The 19,073-nt window shown below is 44.6% G+C and overlaps 1 protein-coding gene and 1 non-coding gene across 2 annotated transcripts in view; both read left to right on the plus strand.

The window, feature by feature from the left end:
• The first annotated feature begins 172 nt into the window (after nucleotides 1–172).
• Elf1 (E74 like ETS transcription factor 1) overlaps nucleotides 173–19,073 on the plus strand; it is a 101,664-nt gene continuing 82,763 nt past the window's right edge. Inside the window, exon 1 of the mRNA XM_051160879.1 lies at nucleotides 173–297. The gene's annotated coding sequence lies outside the window, so the exon portion shown is untranslated. The remainder of the gene's footprint in view (nucleotides 298–19,073) is intronic.
• On the plus strand, nucleotides 328–399 carry Trnae-uuc (transfer RNA glutamic acid (anticodon UUC)). Its single transcript has one exon. It is a non-coding gene; the product is annotated as a tRNA-Glu (tRNA).

Below are 19,073 nucleotides of genomic sequence, written 5' to 3' on the forward strand. Positions count from 1 at the left end.
CCTCGCCTCGGCCGGCTAGCCGGCTCGCTCAGTGACCGGGGAGGCAGCCCGGACCCCAGGGCTGAGAAAGAAAGGCGCAGCCGCCGGTTCCGGGACCGCACGGGACACTGGGCTTCACCCCAGAACTTTCCAGTGACGCGTCGGCCCCGCTCCTCCCCCGCACCCCCCTCCCCCGCCACGCCCGCGCGCTCCGCCGGGCTCGTTCCCGCGCGCGTAGGGGCAGCGGCCACGGGGGTGGCTTCGGCTCGAGTCTTGCAGAGCGCGGGCTGAGGCGGCCCCTCCGCTTACGCTAGTCAGGTGGGTCACGGCGGTGCTCATAGCAGCACTTCCCATATGGTCTAGCGGTTAGGATTCCTGGTTTTCACCCAGGCGGCCCGGGTTCGACTCCCGGTATGGGAAACGTGTAGGTTTCTTTTTTTTCTTTTTCTGTAGCCGAGTTTGGACGGACTGGTTTTGTTTTCTTGTGGCTCTGGCTAACTTGTGTGTGTGTGTGGAGTGTGTCCCGGTGAGTTTGTGGAGAAACCGTGTAAGTTGGTTGCGGGGCGGGGAGCTGGCTCGGGAGCATCGCCGAGTGCACTCGCTCGGGCCGGTGCGGGAGGAGTTTCGCTTTCCCGGCCGCTGCTCCCCGCCCTCAGCCCGTACTTTTCCAGGCACTGGGGAGGTGATGATTAACTCCGGCCTCGCCTTATCTCCCCCCCGGGTGCCCCCTTGGTCCACACCCTGCTCGGCTGCCGGCTTCTGACTCCACCGGCCCGGGCGTGCCCGCCGCGCTCCAGTTACTGTCAACAGTGAGCGGCTTGGAGACCCCTGGGCTCGCCAACCCCCGCCGCTCCCTATCATCACCCTGCCAACCCCGGGACTCCCGCCGTATGCACCCCAGCCCGGACCACCGCTCCCCCCCCCCCCCCCCCCCCCCGCCCCAAGCAAGCCGAGCCTGAAGACGAGGCCTTTGCAGAAAGTCTCTCTCCCATTTTTTTTTTTTTTCCCCCTCTGACTCCTTTTTACTCTTCAAACACACAAGCTGCGGAAAATAAAAATACCGCTGTGATGAGATGTCTTGAAAGAAGAGAATCCACTTTCCGGGAGGCTGTTTGGAGCGTCACTGATTTAAGAAAAAAAAAAAAAAATTGGGGTGGAGGTGGAGCTTGGAAGACAGAAAATTAGCCCCGAGACGGGGGGGGGGGGGGGGGGGTGTTATAACAAAGTTGCACTGTACTTTTAAATATAGAAGCCCTGTGTTTATTACAAAGAAGGGGCCCAGCTGTGTCAGCAGTCTGAGCTCTGTGAACGAAACAAATGCTTTATCTTAAATGCAAGTTGAAGTTAGAAAATTGAGGCAGCTGTGATGTTTAGTCTGTTGGGATTTTGGGCACAAATAAGGAAAAACTGACTCCCGCGAATGAGTTCTGGTCAGAGCCATTACTGAGCAGAAGTTTTGGTTTGTTTGTGTGTTCCCAAAATATTTTATAGCCTTAACTGGCACAGCTGCGTTTGAAAATAACTGTTAATGTGATCTGTGTTATTTGGGATTAGTTTTTCCTCGTAAAAATTAAAGCTAAAAAGCCCCGTTAACAAATATTTAAAACCTTATGTTAAATATCTGAGTGTTTACCTATGTCAGGTATACTTGGGATGTTTTGAGGTCCCTGCTGTTCAGGTGCTTTAGGTATGTGGGTACTGCTGGCTAGAATCCCATTCTGACTCCGGTGATAAGTCGTGGGACCTTGTGGAGGTCTTTGGCCCTAGTGTATTGGTGTCTTGCTAGCTTTATTATTATCTTCATCATCATTATTAACTATGGTTTTACATGTGGCTCAAGATGGCCTCGAATTCACTGGGAGCCCAGACTGCGGGGATTTGTGGTCTGCCTGTCTCTGCCTCTCCAGCAGTGAGATGGCAGGTGTGTGCCTTAGGGGCTGTTTTAGGTTCTTTCTGGAGGTGGGGTTAAGGTGGACAGCCCAGCAGAGCCTCAAAAATCTCTGTGATGATGAGGATAACCTTGTACTCTTGATCTTCCTGCCTCTTCAGTGCACGGATTACACACTTTGTGGCATCAGGCCTGACTAGATTTCAGAAAAGAAAAAGTTAGTTAAAATTTTTTTTTTATGTGTATGAGTGTTTTGCCTGCATGGGCACCACTTGGGTGCCTGGTACCCAGGGAGGTCAGAACAGTGAGTATGTCAGATCCCCTGGAACTGGAGTTATGGATGGGTGTGTTTGGGTGCTGGGCAATCAAACCCTTGTCTCTGCACAAAGCCTCTCTAGCAGCCCCTAGATCCTTCATAACAACACATTCTTCACAAAGTTCAGGTCGATCTTGAACAGGTAATGGAAGCAGAAATTTTTACTTAAAAGCTTCATGTGTTGTGTCATTAAGAAGCAGGCACTACAGGCTGGGGAGGTGGCTCACACCAAAAATCTAAGAACCAGGCACTCAGGAAGGCAGAAGCAAGATCTCTGTGAGGCCAGTCGTGTCTACAAATTCCAAGACCGCCAAAGCTACACAGAGAAACCCTGTCTCAAAAAACAAAAGCACAGCCGGGCTGGGTGTGGTGGTACATGCCTTTAATCCCAACACTCAGGAGATCGCTGTGAGTTTGAGGCCAGTGTGGTCTACAAAAGTGAGGCCAGGATAGCCAGGACTGTTACGCAGAGATCTCAAAAAACCAAAACAACAACAACAACAACAAACCCCAAAACAAACAAACATAAACCCCAAACAAACCAAACTAAAACAGAACAAAAGCACAAAACAACAACAACAAAGAATCAGGCTCTATATATGTGTAGTAATATAAATGTATATGTAAAAAATATTTAATAACTTTTTTTTTTTTTTTAAACAAAGAGCCAGGCACTAAGCCAGTGTGGTTGGTGCACGCCTTTACTCCCAGCACTTGGGAAACAGAGGCAGATGGATCTTTGTTCAAGGCTAGCCTGGTCTACAAATTGAGTCCAGGACAGCCAAGGCTACACAGAAACGCTGTCTGGAACCCCACCCCACCCCCCAAAGAACCAGGCACTAAAGACTTTCCCTCGAGATTTGGGAGAAAAGGCAAATCTACTCCTGCTTCCGTTTTTTACAAGGGCTTGCCTGAGTGGTGCTGAAGTATAAACTGAACATAAGTGATCACAGGTGGCCATGGTTGATATTTGCAGTGGTAGGGTGACAGCATTCCGCCTCTGAACCACGTGGGAATGGTCAGGCAGGGGCTCTGCTCCTGGGGTACAGAGGTGAGGTGGAGGTTTGGCTTAGGGGTTCAGGGAAGGGCAAGAATGGAGAGAGTTTCCCCTGCACCTTGAAGAACTGGTTCAATTTCTCCCAGTGGGAAATGTAAATCATAAAATCTGAGGTGGAGGGGAACCTAGGACCAGGAGGCCAGCGGGAAGTCTGGTTTGGCAGGCATGCACAGTGCCTGGAGGAAGATGGTGGCAGACCAAAAGAGAGGCGGGGATTTCATTTTGACAGGTACCTCTTCTCTTCATCATGAAGTGGCCTTTTATACCAGGAGAGTGTTGCAAGCATTGTTGTCTCTTTGTTTTGTGTTGTTATTGCTACTGTAAGACTGATTCTCATTGTCATGGCCCAGGTCAACACAGGCGTTGGCCACACACAGCTGTCGCTGAAAAGCTTGAATGTGCCCGTGCTATGTGAAAAAGGAAAGCTTACTTCAGAGGACTCAGACAATATAGAAACATGCAGAGTATTTTGTGCCTGTTGGTTTTATGCTTAGGAGTTGCATATTTTCAAGTTAATAGAATGGGAAGGCAATTAATTAGGCTTTACAAGAGTGAAATCTGGGTTTAAATTAGGAGGGTGAAACGCAGGCGTCCTTCGCAGGACCTTGGTAATTCTTGGACAGTTGGGAAGACATAGTCAGCGGATGCACGAGCGTCTTTGTTAAGTTGCCAGCGCTGACGGAAGTGTTCTCGCTAGACTACAAGTAGCTGTACCAACCTAGTGCTGCTCATTCTCCCAGGCAGGCTGTTTACCATGGCTCCTGTTGGGTGCAACCAGGAGATGTCTGAAAGCTCAAGCAAAGTTTAGAGACATGTAAGCGAGTAGGAGACAAAGTGAGTTTGGCGCCTTGGGATTCAAAGACCTTCCCAGTGTCCCGTGGCCTTTGCTAACTTCCCCACTTCACCTGCCCCTCTGTCATCTCACTGTCCCTCAGCTACCATTGGCCTTCTTGTTGATTCTCCAGTGTGCCTGGAATTTCAATACTTGTTTTTCTACTTCCAACTCTCCACATCTCTGGTCAGCCTTACTTTCTCAGAGAGGCCTTTTTTTTTTTTTTTTTTTTCTGGCCACATTAGCTAGACTCTCTTTTTACTTTTAGGTTAATTTACCTTGTTTGTTCATTCATGTTTTCTTTTCTTGTTTGCTTTTTACTGCAATTTACCTGTTTGCCTTTTTAAAATTAAAAAGAATATTCCCCCTTTCTCCCTCTCCCGCCTCTCTCTCTCCTCCTCTCTCCCCCTCTGTCCCCCTCTCCCTCTCTTTCTCTCCCTCTCTCCTGCTTTCCTTTCTCCTTCTCTCTCTCCCTCCCTCCCTCTCCCCCATCTCTTTGTGTCCCTCCCTCCCTCCCTCCCTCCCTTCCTCGCCACCGTCCCCCCCCCCCCCCATCTCTCTCAGTTCAGAGGACAACTTGTAGGACTCAGGTCTCTCCTCCCACCACACAGGCACCTGGGATCAGACTCAGGTTGCCAGCCTTGGCAGCGGGTGCCTCTGTCCACTGAGCCAGTTCATGAGCACCTTTTCACATTTTAAAAAAGATTCCTTTATTTTATGTGTATGAGCCTTTTGCCTGCAGACATGAATGTGTACCACGAGGGTGCCTGGTGTTTACAGAGGTCTGAAGAGGGTGTTGAGTTCCCTTGGGACTGGGGTTAGGATGGTTGTAAGTTGCCTTTGAGTGCTAGGAATGAACCTGAAGAGCAACAAATGCTCTTAACCACTGAACCGTCTCTCACCCCCACCCACCTTGGTCTTCTTTCTTTTTTTCATCAGGATAGCAGTTCCATGAGGGTAAGGACATTGCACAGTGAGAGCAAGCTTGCTCAGTTTATCCCACAGAGAAGCTGGAGTCATATACACTGTTGGTACAAATGTTCAATGGGACAGTCGATTGGAAAAGCTTGGCAGTCCCTTAAAATAGTAAACACAGAATTACCACATGACCCTCAGAAGTGAAAACATATGCCTCAGTTACAACTTGCATGTAAATGTTTGTAGCCGTGTTCCTCATAAGCCGAAGCTGGAAATGGCCCAAGGATTGTCTGAGTTTAATGTGTATCTGTACAATGGGACACGAGCTGGCATTAAGAAGGCATGACATGGTGATCCATACTGCAGTGTGAATGTATTTCAAGCATATTGTGCTAAGTGAAAGAAACCGGGTATTAAAGGCCACATTTTGCAGTCCTGTGTGGTGACACACGCCTTTAATCCTAGCACTTGGGAGTTAGAGGCAGGAGGGTGTCTGTGAGTTCTAGGCCAGTTGGTTGGCTAGAGACTTCTAGGCCAGTCAGGCCCTGTCTCAAAACAATAGCAGTTTTCATTTTGTTTTTTATTTTTTTGTTTGTTTGGGATTCCATTTATATAAAATGCCCACAACAGGCAAATTTTGTTTTTTGTTTTTGAGGCAGGGTTTCTCTGTGTAGCCTTGGCTGTCCTGGACTTTGTAGAACCAGGCTGACTTCAAACTCACAATGACCTATCTGCCTGCTTCTGCCTCCCCAAGTGGTGGGATTACAGACGTGTGTCACTGTGCTCAGCTAGCAGGCAATTTTTGTAAAGAAATTATTACTTGCTTTGAAGTAGAGACAGGAGGATACCTGCCAATGCAGTTGTATTTAAATATACAGAAAAAGCAAGGAGTTGTATACTTTTATTTCTTTTTTAAAAAAGACTTATTTATCATTTTATGGATATAAGTCCTCTGTTTTTCATGCCCACAGAATAGGGAATCAAATTCTATTACAAATGGTTGTAAGCCACCATATGGTTGCTGGGAATTGAACTCAGGACCTCTGGAAGAGCAGCCAGTGCTCTTAACCACTGAGCCATCTCTATACCCCCATACTTCTTATTTTTTAAGTGCTGCTACATGCTGGCAAAAATGATAAAAAAGGAGTAAAGCCAACAAAAAAACAAAACCCCCAAAACCCATAAAATATTTTACCTCTACATTTGCTTGCCATTTAGATATTGCGTATTTTAAAATAATGATGAAATATTTGATGAGTAAAAGTATGAATCCTAGGTTGTTCTGATACATGAAAGTGATCAGACAAGTCCACAGGTAACTCTGACAGTGCAGTGTGAGGAATGCTCACCCTAAACCAATGTCCCGAGTGCTCAAAGGTCTCTGCCGTTCCCATCTGGGTGTGCATGAGGCGATGGCACAGGCCCCTTGTAGGAAGCAGCCTTTGAGAGGGAGCTGGAGATAGCGAGGCTCTCATGGTTGAGGTGGGGTGGACGACAAGGCCTGTGGAGGAAGCAGCGGCAGCGGCAGCCGCAGCACATTAACAGCTGCCAGCACATTTTGGCTGAAGTGTGGGTACAAGTAGGATAGGAGTGGGAAACCAGGCTGCAAAAATAGATTATGGTCTGTGCGGACTGATGTCAGAGCGCTTACAAGTTCTGCTGCCTCCTCCCCACCCTCCTCAGCCTCTGCAGGTTTTCTAGTGGCCCAGGCTCGTACCTGTGGCATGTGGGCTTTGCCCTGTCCCTGTCCTGTCAGCAGTGTGACTCTGGGCTGAGGACTTTGGCTTAGTCTTTTCTATCACCAGCCGTGGAGCACTCAGGAAGCTTTTGACTGACTGACAGTGTCTGAAAGGCAGGTTACAAAGTCTGCTGAAAGGAGTTCATGCTGGGAAGCTTCCTGATTCCTGATAGAGTGTGAGAGGTTCTGGAATTTGTAGCTCAAGGAGTTTTCTTTGCTAGGGAAATGGATTTCTGGTAATGTGAGCTAATGAGATTAATTTGATAGCAGTGCGCAGGGTCAACGGGATAGCGCTGTCTGTGTGTGATTCTACACCTTCCCTTCCCACCTCTACTCTCACTTTCCCTGGGCCAGAGTCGCTCCTCTTGCAGTGCCCTGACAAGCCAGTTTCTCTGCTTGTTCTGTCTTTCCCCATGTAGGGTGGCGACAGCACAACAGAAAGATCAGACTCAAAGCTTGGCTGCAGGGAATATTTGAAATGTCAGAAAATAAATACTGTTAAAGATTAAGTGCAGATTTTTTTTTTTTTTGATAAAAACAGGCAGTTTTTGCTCATGGTGTGGATCACATTGTTTTTACACATCTCTCTGTGAGGTGGGCTGCTTTTTGAACACGACAAATTTGCTCGCTCCAGGAACCAAGCAAAAGTCTATTACGCTGCCACCCTGTGGGCATTGAAGTTGGAACCAACACCTTCAGGACTTAAAGGAAAGCCTCATTCATTTGAAATTGGTTATTTCATAACTGGCCATGGGTCTTCTACCTTGGTGTGTGTAGTCATACGTATTCAATAGAAAGCTTAGACTTTGCCTTCCGGGGCTTCTAAATAAGGGGACCTAAATACTATAGATTTTAAAAAGCTGTGAAGGCCAGACATGGTGCCACACGCCTTTAACCTCAGCACTCAGAAGGCAGAGGCAGGTGGATTTCTGTAAATTGAGGCCAGTCATCTACATAGAGGGTTCTAGGCCAGCCAAGGCTATATTGTGAGACCCTGTCTTAAAATAACAAAACCAGAGCAAAGCAAAACCCTAGAATTCCAAGCATGTTTTTTAAGATGGTAAATATCTTTGCACCAGAAATGTAATGAGTTTTTCTTTTTTAATTGGGTGTACATGTTGCTTTTGTATTTTGAGACAGATGGGTCCGTCTGTGTAGCCCTGGCTGGCCTCGGGTTTGAAGTTGTTCGACTGTCTTAGCCTCCTGACTGCTAGCACTAGAGGCGAGAGCCACCATTTTGCTCACACTTTGTTTTTTAAGAAACATTGTGGTATGTGAGGCCTATGTAAAAAAATTTTTTTTAAACTTGTACTGATGTGTGTGTGTGTGTGTGTGTGTGTGTGTGTGTATGGGAAGAAGGAAGGGAGGCAGGCGGGGGGGGGACTCACTATGTAGTTCAGATACTGATTTTTTTTCTAAGTATTGTTTTACAGTGTGCATGCCTAGACCTTTTCCCCGTCTAAGTAAATGTGGCTTCTTAGTTTTCTTTATGTGAGTAAACATTTCCCCATGTTGGATGCCTTTAATAGTACTTAGGTAAGCACGTTTGAATCTTATATAACAGTCTGCTTTAAAACTAAACCGTAGTAAACTGACAAAATGAAGTGCGGATTGGGACAAGCCCACTTGCTTTGGGCAGCTCAGGAAATGGCCCAGACTTGGACTATACAAAATAACTTTCCCAGCAGATGAGTTGTTTAGTACCCAGAATGTCGTAAATGGTGTGTACACTAGAATTCCCTGAGGTGTGAGCATGGGTGGGGTGTGGGGTGTAGGCATTGGTGTTGAAACTGTGTAAAGTCTGAGTGGGCTGGAGTGACATTCCAGGCTAGCAATTGTTAAGTCTTCTGAAATCTACACTGATGAAGGTAGCTGAAGTATTCCCTGAATCTTGTCCTCCCCATAAGGTACCTGGTACCCACCTTAGGGACTTGACCTGTTGTTACTGGTGTAACTGCAACCCTAAGTATTAATGATTTTTGATACTTAAATATTTCTGAGTGTTTTTTTCTGAAGTGTGGTATGGTGAACATGGTCATAGACTTTATTTACTTATTAATTTATTTTTGATTTTTGAGAGAGGGTCTCTATGTAGCCCTGGCTATCCTGGACTCAGTCTGTAGACCAGGGTGGCCTCAAACTCACACAGATCCAACGGCCTCTACCTCTCAAGTGCTGGGATCAAAGGCTACCACTGCCAGATGATAACAAACTTAAATGCTTGGTCGTAGGATTGTAGGTGACGGTTCACAATTATTGTTTGTTACATGAATATCTTACATTTTACAGTCAATAAATAACTTTTGATTTCAAGTGAAGCAGACAGTGTTGAAAATGTACAAATTGAAGTGCGTGCTTTAGTCCAGGTGCTTGAGGCAGCAGATACATTGTGTGGGCTGTGCAGGAGAGCTCTGTGGTTAACAGAGAGAGAAAGGCCTCACCACAGAAAGGAAGTGTGGCCTGTGTAGTGAGGCCCTTTACTGCTGCCCAAAGGCAAAAGGCAGCTGCTTACAGAGGTCTAAAAGTGTATTGTCATACATACTTTAAATTTTAATTACTTGGGGGGATGGAAGCATATGCCTGCCGTGACTCATGTGTGGAGATCAGAGGACAATTTATGGTGTTGATTCCTTCCCGATTTTTGCTATTATCTCCCCCCCACCCCAACAGGGTTTGTTTCTCTGTGTAGCCTTGGCTGTCCTGGACTCACTTTGTAGACCAGGCTGGCTTCGAACTCACAGTGATCCGCTTGCCTCTGCTTCCTATGTGCTGGGATTAAAGGCGTGCGCCACCAAGCCTGGCTGTTATCCTCTTAAAAACTGTAGGCAGCCCCACACTCAAGTGTTTGGTTCCTGCTTAGCCCACACCAGGCTCTCTGCTCTGTCGTAGCCACACGGTGCGGTGCTTGCTGCTGCGATGCTCCTGTCTACCTTTCATATCTATCTTTTTCATCTGTGCAGATAATGGAAGTTCTTTTTCTTTGAAAAGTAACTCTAGCATAGATGAATTGGACTTTTTGTAAGGCAATAATTACTTAATAAAGCTTATAATGAATTTTAATATTTTGAATTTAAGCTACTCATTACTAAGGAAATACCTTTTATTCTGATTTCAGTTTTGTTTGGTGAGTATGTGTGTTCCCATACATGCCACAGTGTATGGGTGTAGGTCAGAGGACAGCTTTTGGGAGTCGTTTTCTCCTTCCAAACTTAGGTCCCCAGGCTTGAGGACAAGTACCCCTCAAGTCCCTGACATCTCACTGGCATTAAGTAAATTATCTTCAATTTAAAACTTTTTTCTATTCTTGGATCCTCCAGATGCTTCTTTGCTGAGTGACTTTTGAATTAAAAATTTCTTTTTAAACTGTCTTAAATTTTTATTTATGGTTTATTTGGTTAAAAATCTTTTCAGGATTTGGAACCTGGAGGCCAGAATATTTCTAATAATAGGATACGTTCATTTATTGTTCTGTGAAGTTATTTGGACTCTGTTTCCGGATTTAATCAAACATTGTTTTACCTTTCAAGGCTACAGTGTTTTGTTTTAATTGTCAGCTTTCCCAACATTTGTTTATCACTGCTATCTCTGTGCCAAGGGATACAGATCACACTGCTGACTGGGAAGGAGGTCTTGTTCAGTCTGTGGTTGCCAGAGCAGAAGTGGGTAGGAAGGGTCTGACAGGAAGGTCATGGCTCAGCTCACGTTGATAGGGAAGTGGCCCTGATGTGAGGATGCTGTGAGAGGGCATCCTGATAGGATGCAGAATATTGGCTTAACTGCAAACTCCAGGCCTGCTGGTGGCCTGGGAACTTTAGAGACGAGTAAGAGTGACGTTTTCCTTGTGTTCCATGTTTGTACTGTTCACACGGACCATACTCTTATTGTCCTTTAAAATTCCGCATTAAAAGACTCATTTCTTTGTGTTAATACTTAGTAGAAGTGTTTTTAGTATATCCAGCAGGTCTTGAGAGTGTGTTTGGCCATCATATTATATGAAGAAGTACATTGAGTTTACATAAAGGTAATTTACCACTACACACCTTCCAAGATGGCTACTGTAAGACAGAAAATGGCAGCTGTTGGCATGGAGAAATCATGAGCCTTGTGTATTGTTGCTAAGAATGTAAAATGAGCTGGGTGGTGGTGGCGCACGCCTTTAATCCCAGCACTCGGGAGGCAGAGGCAGGTGGATCGCTGTGAGTTCAATGCCAGCCTGGTCCTTGGATAGTCCAGGATAGCCAAGGCTACACAGAGAAACCCTGTCTCAAAAAACCAATAAATAAATAAATAAATAATAAAAGAAAGAATGTAAAATGATTCCTCAAAGAGTGGATTATTCATGAAAGCGTTTGTATTTCGGTATTTATGGCAACATTGATGTAAGCAACCTAACTGTCTTGTCAGTCGATGAATGGAGAAGTAAAAGGTAGTCTATGTACTGCACAGTAGAGTACTGTTTATCCTTAAGGAATTATGACATATAAATGACACAGATAAACCTTAGAGACTGTGCTAAGTGAAACAAGCCATGCTGAACACTTTCACTTACTTTCTAGGTATCTAGGGCAATTACATGCTGCTGATAGTGGGCCTGGTGTTTGCCAGGAAAAGTGAAGAACGGTTTAATGAGCATAAGTTTAATTTTCACAAAGTAGAAAGAATTCATAGGTGGCATAACAATGTGATTGTATTAACTGTTACTGAGCTATCTATTTAGAACCATGGTTAAGATGGTGATATATTTTGGCACAATTAAAATTTTTCTAATGTTTATTTTTTGTGTACGAGTGTTCCACTTGCATGTTTGTATGTGTACCACATGTATGCCCGGTACCCACAGAGTTGAGAAGAGGCATTGGATCTCTTGGAACTGTAGTTACAGTTGTGAACTGCTGTGTGGGACCTCTCGGTCCTCTGCAGGAGCAAATATTCTTAACCATTGAACCATTTCTCCAGCCCCACTCCCAATTAAAAGTTTGAAACAGCAAATTTGATTTTGTGCTTTGGTGTTCTTAACACCAATCCCTATCTCTCCCCTCTGGTCTTGCTACAGTCAACAAAGAATGGCTTCTGACACGAATTGTATGAGGCTTCCTCACCAGCAGGAAGTAGTCAGCTGCAGAGGCCCGTTTCCATGTGCTTTGAGACCTTAGCTGCTGACACAGGTCTACCTGGAGATAGCATCAGGCCTCAAGTTGGGTTCAGGCCTCAGGGTACCTTCACATTAGATGCCAATCTAAACCCTCATACTGCTGTACTTGTTTTTCAGATTGGCTGGCTCTTCATCGGAGCTTCCACAACTCCTTCCTGGGTCAGATTAAACTTCTTTGAGGAACACACAGAAGTCAAGGGATTCTAAAGCATATTACAAGGGACACAGATCAAGAGATAGATAGTTTGAGTTCATGGAACATGGGAAGATGGAGTTTATGAGCCCTCTAAAGGCCACTACCCTTAAGAAATCTGTGTTACAAGCCAGCTGGTGGTGGTGCACACCTTTAATCCTGGCACTCGGGAGGCAGAGGTAGGCAGGTCTCTGTGAGTTTGAGGCCAGCCTGGTCTACAGAGTGAGTTTCAGGACAGCCAGGGCTACACAGAAAAGCCCTGTCTCGAAAAACAAAACAAACAAACGAACAAAAAAAGAAAATAAATGAATAAATCTGTGTTCTGCTACCCAGACACTTGTACTTGTTGAATCCTGTCCTTTGGGTTTTATTGAGGCATCATTGAATATCTACTTGGATAGACAGTGCACAGAAACCCATCAAGGAGCACAAAGGACATCTGCAACGAGATGAAGGCACTAATGTGACTAGTATTAGATGCTATGTGTTGGGGATATAACAGTGTAAAGCATACAAATGCTTGCTTAAAAAAAAAGATATAAAGCTGGCCTTAAGTTTTATGTACATATTACCCCTGGCAGGAGTGAGGAAATTTCCCTGAGTAAAGGGCATTTAACTAGAGACCCGAAGAGAGTATGGCTGGGATATACAGGGTGGGAGGGTCAGGAGGGAGGGAGGCTGAGCGGAGAGCATTTGTAAATGCCCTGCAGCTAAAAGACTGTGCTTTGGGAAATGAGCAGCCTCCGAGGGCAGGGCGTGACTAGAATGATACAAGCTGGGTGTCATTTCCCGCGACCTCATCATTTGGGAAGCTACAGCAGGAGAAACACACGGCAGGAGTTCAAGGCTAGCCTGGGCTGTCTCCAAACGTGTGAGACTGTTAGGGAGTGGGGGTGGGGTGGTTCAATGAGAGATCAGGATGCCAAATATCAGAACACACAGGGAATTGTAGGGTACACAGGGCTGTCGGGGAGCGGTGGGACACCAGATACCAGGAGACACGGTCTCAAAAGGCAACATCAACAAAAGTAAAGAGCACAGAGGTAGAATGGTATGGGAGCAACAAGAAAATGTGTGTGTTCCTTTTTGTTCCACCTTTAAATACAAACACAATAACCTTAAATAAAAATTACCTACTTAACCTGTGCTTGAGTACTGAAAAAGATTGTTATATGTATTCAGATCACGATGTGACCTGTTAATATGGCAACATATATGAAAAGGGTGGATTTAAGGGATTTATTCAGGTAATTGAACACAGTCGGCTTTCCTGTTTATACGATGTATCAGTTGGAAGCCCAAGATATGGATAGATTTGGCCAGGGAGAGTCTGCAATGCGCGAGCAAGCGGGGATGCTCGGCCCTTCAGTGTTGGCTGGAGAAAAACTGCAAAAGACTTGAGACCACTGTTTTAGTAATGCAAGACCATTCTTGAGGTGTTGGCTGCTTTTAGCTCTTAGAGGCTTAGCTTTTAGAGCACATTTTAGTGTCAAAATAGCAGTGGGCCGTGCATAGATTAGGTCCAGTTGAAGAATGAATGGGAAATGAAAAAGAAGCAGTGTGCTTAGATACAGACAGACTTTCCAAGAAGTATGCTGTAAAGGGGAGGGACTCAGAAAGGGTGGTAGGAGGAGTTAAAGGGCATCTGTCATCAGGGTGTTTTTTTTTTTAAGGAAAATGAATTTTAAAGTATCTTCGATATAGGGTCCATGAGATACTTGAGAAATGTATGCCTCATTGATTCCTTAAGCAGGATCCACTCAATACAGATGGGGAGCTTCCTGCTGTGGTGTAACTACACTGACTTGGGTGAGTATGGTGTTCCAGGACGGTGTGTAGCGGGTACCTCCAGGCCTTGCTGAGGTACAGAAGGCCTAGGTGTTGCTAGTGATGTGTGGCCATCTGGAGAGTCTTGGGTCTGAGACAGTGTTTGAGTCTGTAGGTGTAGGACTTGGGACTGGGCGCTTGTATGGTTCTCACACGTGTTTGTCTGTGGAATTGCGACCCCGTGACTACGCTGCTTTGAAGTCTTCTTAAAAGTAATCTATTACAAAAAAAATAAAAAAATTTTTTAAAAATTAAAAAAAGTAATCTATTACATTTATTTACTTATTTGTGTGTGTGTGTGTGTGTGTGTGTGTGTGTGTGTGTGTGTGTGTGTGATGGGTGCAAGTGGACAGTTTGTAGGAGTCAGTTTTCTCCTTTCTCCCAGGCCAGGTTGGTGCCAAGTGCTTTTGCCCACTGAGCCATCTCACCCACTTCTGGATGATTTTAAAAGCTCTATCATGGGGCTTAAATGAGCCATTGCATGTCAGGCACTTAGGGAAGAAAACTTGGCAGAATTTTGTCTAACCCTATGCCTAGGGGATTGGCCCCTCTGTGTAGCTGAAGATGACCCCACAGTGTGCAGAGTTTACAGTGGGTACCACCATGCTCAGCTTCTAAGGCTGGCCTGGAATTCAGAAAACCCTGCCTTACCCACCCAACCCCCACCAAGAAGTGAAACTAGCTTTGACCTTTCCCCCCCGGTAATGGCGTGGCGCGTGTTGCATGTGGGCACTTCTCTAAGTTGCTTTCGTATTTCCTTCACCTCCCTGCCTTCTGAGGAGCTTTCTCAGACCCCATTGCCTTTGGACTTCTGTAGTGCCCTGTGCTAATAACCCTCCTCCTCAGCTTCCGTATCAGAATGGCTAGGGGGCTGCCCTAACTGCTCTAGGGTACATAGACTGACTTGGTCACTCTGTTGTCTTTCTTCCTGTATGAACTGTCTACCACAGTCTGAGGCGAACGGAAGTATTGTAAGTCAGTGGAACAGTTCCTGGCACAGAATGGAGTCTTAAGTGCGGGATAACAAATACAGATCAAAATCAACTAAACAGAGGAAGTACACTATTGCTGACTTTTACCTGACCATTACTTCATCGCTCAGAGATCATGATTAAATTCTCACCATGCAGTCACCTATATCATTTAGTATGTATACGTCACTTGACTATATCACCTTTCCAGATCTATGCCACTTCATATAGACAGCCACTTTTTTGCTGTTTGTATGCATGTAGTCTCTCTGTGTGTGTAGGCTAGTAGAAGTCAACATTATATGTCATCTTTTTGTGTTTTTTAAAAGATTCTTTAAATTTTTAGTTTTATTATTTTTAAGTTTGAGGGGGAGGTGGGTGGCAGCTGAAGCCAGTGTTGTTGGTTCCTGAGGAACTAGGATGTGGCTGGGAACCAGACTCTGGTCCTCTGGAAGGGCAGCAAGTCATCCTAACCACTGAGTGCTCTCTCCAGCCCCGCTTGACCTTGGCTTTGGGACAGCATCTCTCACTGAGGGTGGAGCTAATTGATTAGTTAGACTAGCTGGCAGTGAGCTTCAGTCCTCCCAGCCCAGCAGGACTGGGGTTACAGATGTGCAGATGCATCTGGCTTGCTATCACATGGGTACTGGGGTCCGATAAGGTCCTTGTGTGCAGAGCAGGCACTTCACCCAGCAAGCTGAATCCCTGTCCGAGACAATCACTTAACAGCTGAGTGAGATATTTCATATAGTGGGACATAATTTTAATAGCTGTAGATTGATACAACAGTTGCTTTTAAATTTTTTTACTACTTGCACAATGCCATGGATCTTTCTACATCTTTGTGTATATATTTATTTTGTTAGCATACATTTCTAGGATTGAGACTGTTTGGTAAAACATGTAAACACTTTGGTGCATTCTGCCTGTGAAATTGCCTTCTGGGATGATATTCTTCACTCTTCACAAGAGAGAATGACAGCATTTATTTCCCCTTTGTCCTCTCTAATCATTTGACTTTCTGCTAATTTAGTGGGTGAAAAATGGTACTGTTTTTGTATACTCATTCAGAGACTGTCAGCATGAGTATCTTTTCTTGTGTTTGGCCATATTCTTGTGTGAAGTGTGTTCATGTTCCATACCTTTTTTATTAAGAAATTAGACTTGATGAACAGATTTTTAGGTTATAGTTTTAGTGTGAATTTTTTTGTTTGTTTTTGTTTTTGTTTTTTGAGACAGGGTTTTGCTGTAGCCCTTGCTGTCTTGGAACTCACTTTGTAGATCAGGCTGGCCTTGAACTCACAGAGGTCCACCTGTGAGTGCTGGGATTAAAAGTGTGTGCCACCATTGCCTGGCTCATACTTACTTTTTAAAAAAATTACACTTACTTATTACTGAGTGTGTGTTGAAGGGTGGTTCTGGGAACCGAATTCAGGGCTTATGCAAGAGCAGTGTGCACTCCTAGTTACCGAACCATCTTTCCAGCTCACTCCTTTCCTCCTGCCTCAGCCTCCCCAGTGCTGGGATTACAGTCGTGTGCGACTACATCAGGTGTATGCACTGCTGGGTACCAAACCTGTGGTATTGTGAATGGTAGGCAAAGTCTTTATCAAGTACACTACCTACCCTTCAGCCCTATATTTTACTTTATGTTTATAAAAAGAGGTTTTTTTCTTTTTAAAAAACTTAATGTGTATGAGTGACTTTGCTGCATCTACTATGCATGTATACCACATGTGTGCTGGTGCCTGCAGAGGCCAGAAGATCCTCGGGAACTGGAGTTACAGCTGCTTATGAGCTGCCATGTGGGGCTGGGAACTGAACCTACATCCTCTGCAAGAGCAGCGAGTGCGCAACCATAGAGCCACATCTCCAATTCCTCATTTTTATTTTATTTTTTTATTTTTGTAATTAATCACCAATAATGTATTGGCCTCAAAATGGAAAGGGGTCATACAATATTGAATAAAATTTCAGATACTCCAAAATTAAGGATGTAGCTTTTCAATAGTGGATTCCCTGCTGACAGTCAGAGTTTGAATTAATAGCTGCTATGCACCTGAATCAGAGGGAAATGAAATTCTAGTCCAAGCACTGCCACTTAACAGCTGAGCAAAATCAGAGAAGGTGCTTTCTTCTTGATGATTATTTCCCTAGCCTATGAAATTAAAAAGTTAAAGCCAATGACATGTAAGACCTTTCCTGCATTGAAATTCTATAAATGTATTTATTGAAACCATAGAAAGGAACAAGGAACAAAAGCAAAATAGTTGGGGGTCAGTCAGTGGGATATTTGGGTACATAATAATGATGTCTATCATTGCCATCAACTACTGTGCTTGACCTGATTTCTTAATACACCTCATTTTTATTTTTGAAGTACAGAATTTGCTGATTTTGGATAGATGTGTTCACATCTATAAGCTACTTAAAATATATGCATTTAAGGCTTTGTTGTTATTTCATAGGTCTTTGGTTTAGCTTGGGTTAAGATATTTGTAGTATTTTATAGGGTCAAATGTCATTCTTCACTTTTTTCTGCTTTTAGTGTTGTCCTGCTCCTTACCAGTTACTTAATGTTGATTTGTGTTTCCCTCTGGTATTTTTGTTTTTAACATTTAGATCTTATTGTGATATAGAAAACTTTTTTAAACATTTTTTTTAAATGTTAAGATTTATTTATTTATAGTGTTCTGCCTGCATGTGTGCCTGAAGAAGGCACCAGATCTCTTTATAGATGGTTATAAGCCACCATGTGGTTGCTGGGAATTGAACTCAGGACCTCTGGAAGAGCAGGCAGTGCTCTTAACCTCTGAGTTATCTCTCTAGCTCCTGATATAGAAAAATTTAAAAGATTAGCAGGATTGTTGGTTCATACTAATTAGGGACAGAGCATTGTCTTTGATATCTTTTTTTCAGGTAAATACAGAATAAGATATATATATATATATATATATATATATATATATATATATATATATATATATTTTTTTTTTTTTTTTTTTCCCCCCCAAGACAGAGTTTCTCTGTGTAGCCCTGGCTGCCCTAGAACTCACTCTGTAGACCACGCTGGCCTCAAACTCAGACATCCGCCTGCCTCTGCCTCCTGAGTGCTGGGATTAAAGGTGTGTGCCATGACAACCTGGCTTTATTTGTTACACTTTTTTAAAAAGATTTATTTATTATGTATACAATGTTCTGCCTACATGTGTGCCTGCCTGCCAGAAGAGGGCACCAGATCTCATTATAGATGGTTTCGAGCCATCATATGGTTGCTGGGAATTGAACTCAGGACCCCTGAAAGAGCAGTCATTGCTTTTAACCTCTGAGCCATCTCTTTAGCCTATGTTACTCTTAAAGACTTATTTTAGACTGGACTGAGACTTAGAAATAGAAGATCTTGCCAGGCATGGTGGTGCACACCTTTAATCCCTGCACTCAGGGAGCCAGAGGCAGGTGGATCTCTGTGAGTTCAAGGCCAGCCTGGTCTACAAAGGGAGTCCAGGACAGCCAAGGCTACACAGAGAAACCCTGTGTCAGAAAATCGGAGGAGGAAGAGAAGAAAGGAGGAGGAGGAGGAAGGAAGAAGAAGAAGAAAAGAAGTAGTACCAGCAGCAGCAGTAGCTGATCTCAGGGAGAACAGTTGGTGCTTCTTGGCAATCTGTTCTTGGCCTTTCTTTCTTTCTTTCTTTCTTTCTTTCTTTCTTTCTTTCTTTCTTTCTTCATTCTCTTAGTGTATTCTGCAGCCTCCTCATTTTTCTTTGTGTGTTGTTTCTGCAGAACTATATGCCAGGGTTTGTGTTGCATGACATGTGGAGTGACAAGACGCTGATCTCGGGTGCCTTGCTCCTGGGCTTCTTAGCTTCTTTGTTTGAGGGCTGTCTGACAGCATATTGGTGAGTGTTGGCATCTTTAGAGAGATTGAAAAGCTTTGGACTCTGTTAGATCTTTTGGGCTCCAGCTGCCAAGGCACAGTAGTATCTGTCAGGCGAGCACACCCTCCACCCTCTTCTTTCTCACAGTAACACTCAGATTGACATCCACAATGCAAACTCAAACAGTCTTGCATTTCAGTTCTCCTTGGTCTGTAACAGTGGTTCAGAGCCTGGCGCGGTGGCACACGCCTTTAATCCCAGCACTTGGGAGGCAGAGGCAGAGGCAGGTGGATCGCTGTGAGTTCGAGACCAGCCTGGTCTACAGAG

The sequence above is a fragment of the Acomys russatus genome, chromosome 18 (assembly GCF_903995435.1).
Source record: "Acomys russatus chromosome 18, mAcoRus1.1, whole genome shotgun sequence".
Classification (NCBI taxonomy): Eukaryota; Metazoa; Chordata; class Mammalia; order Rodentia; family Muridae; genus Acomys; species Acomys russatus.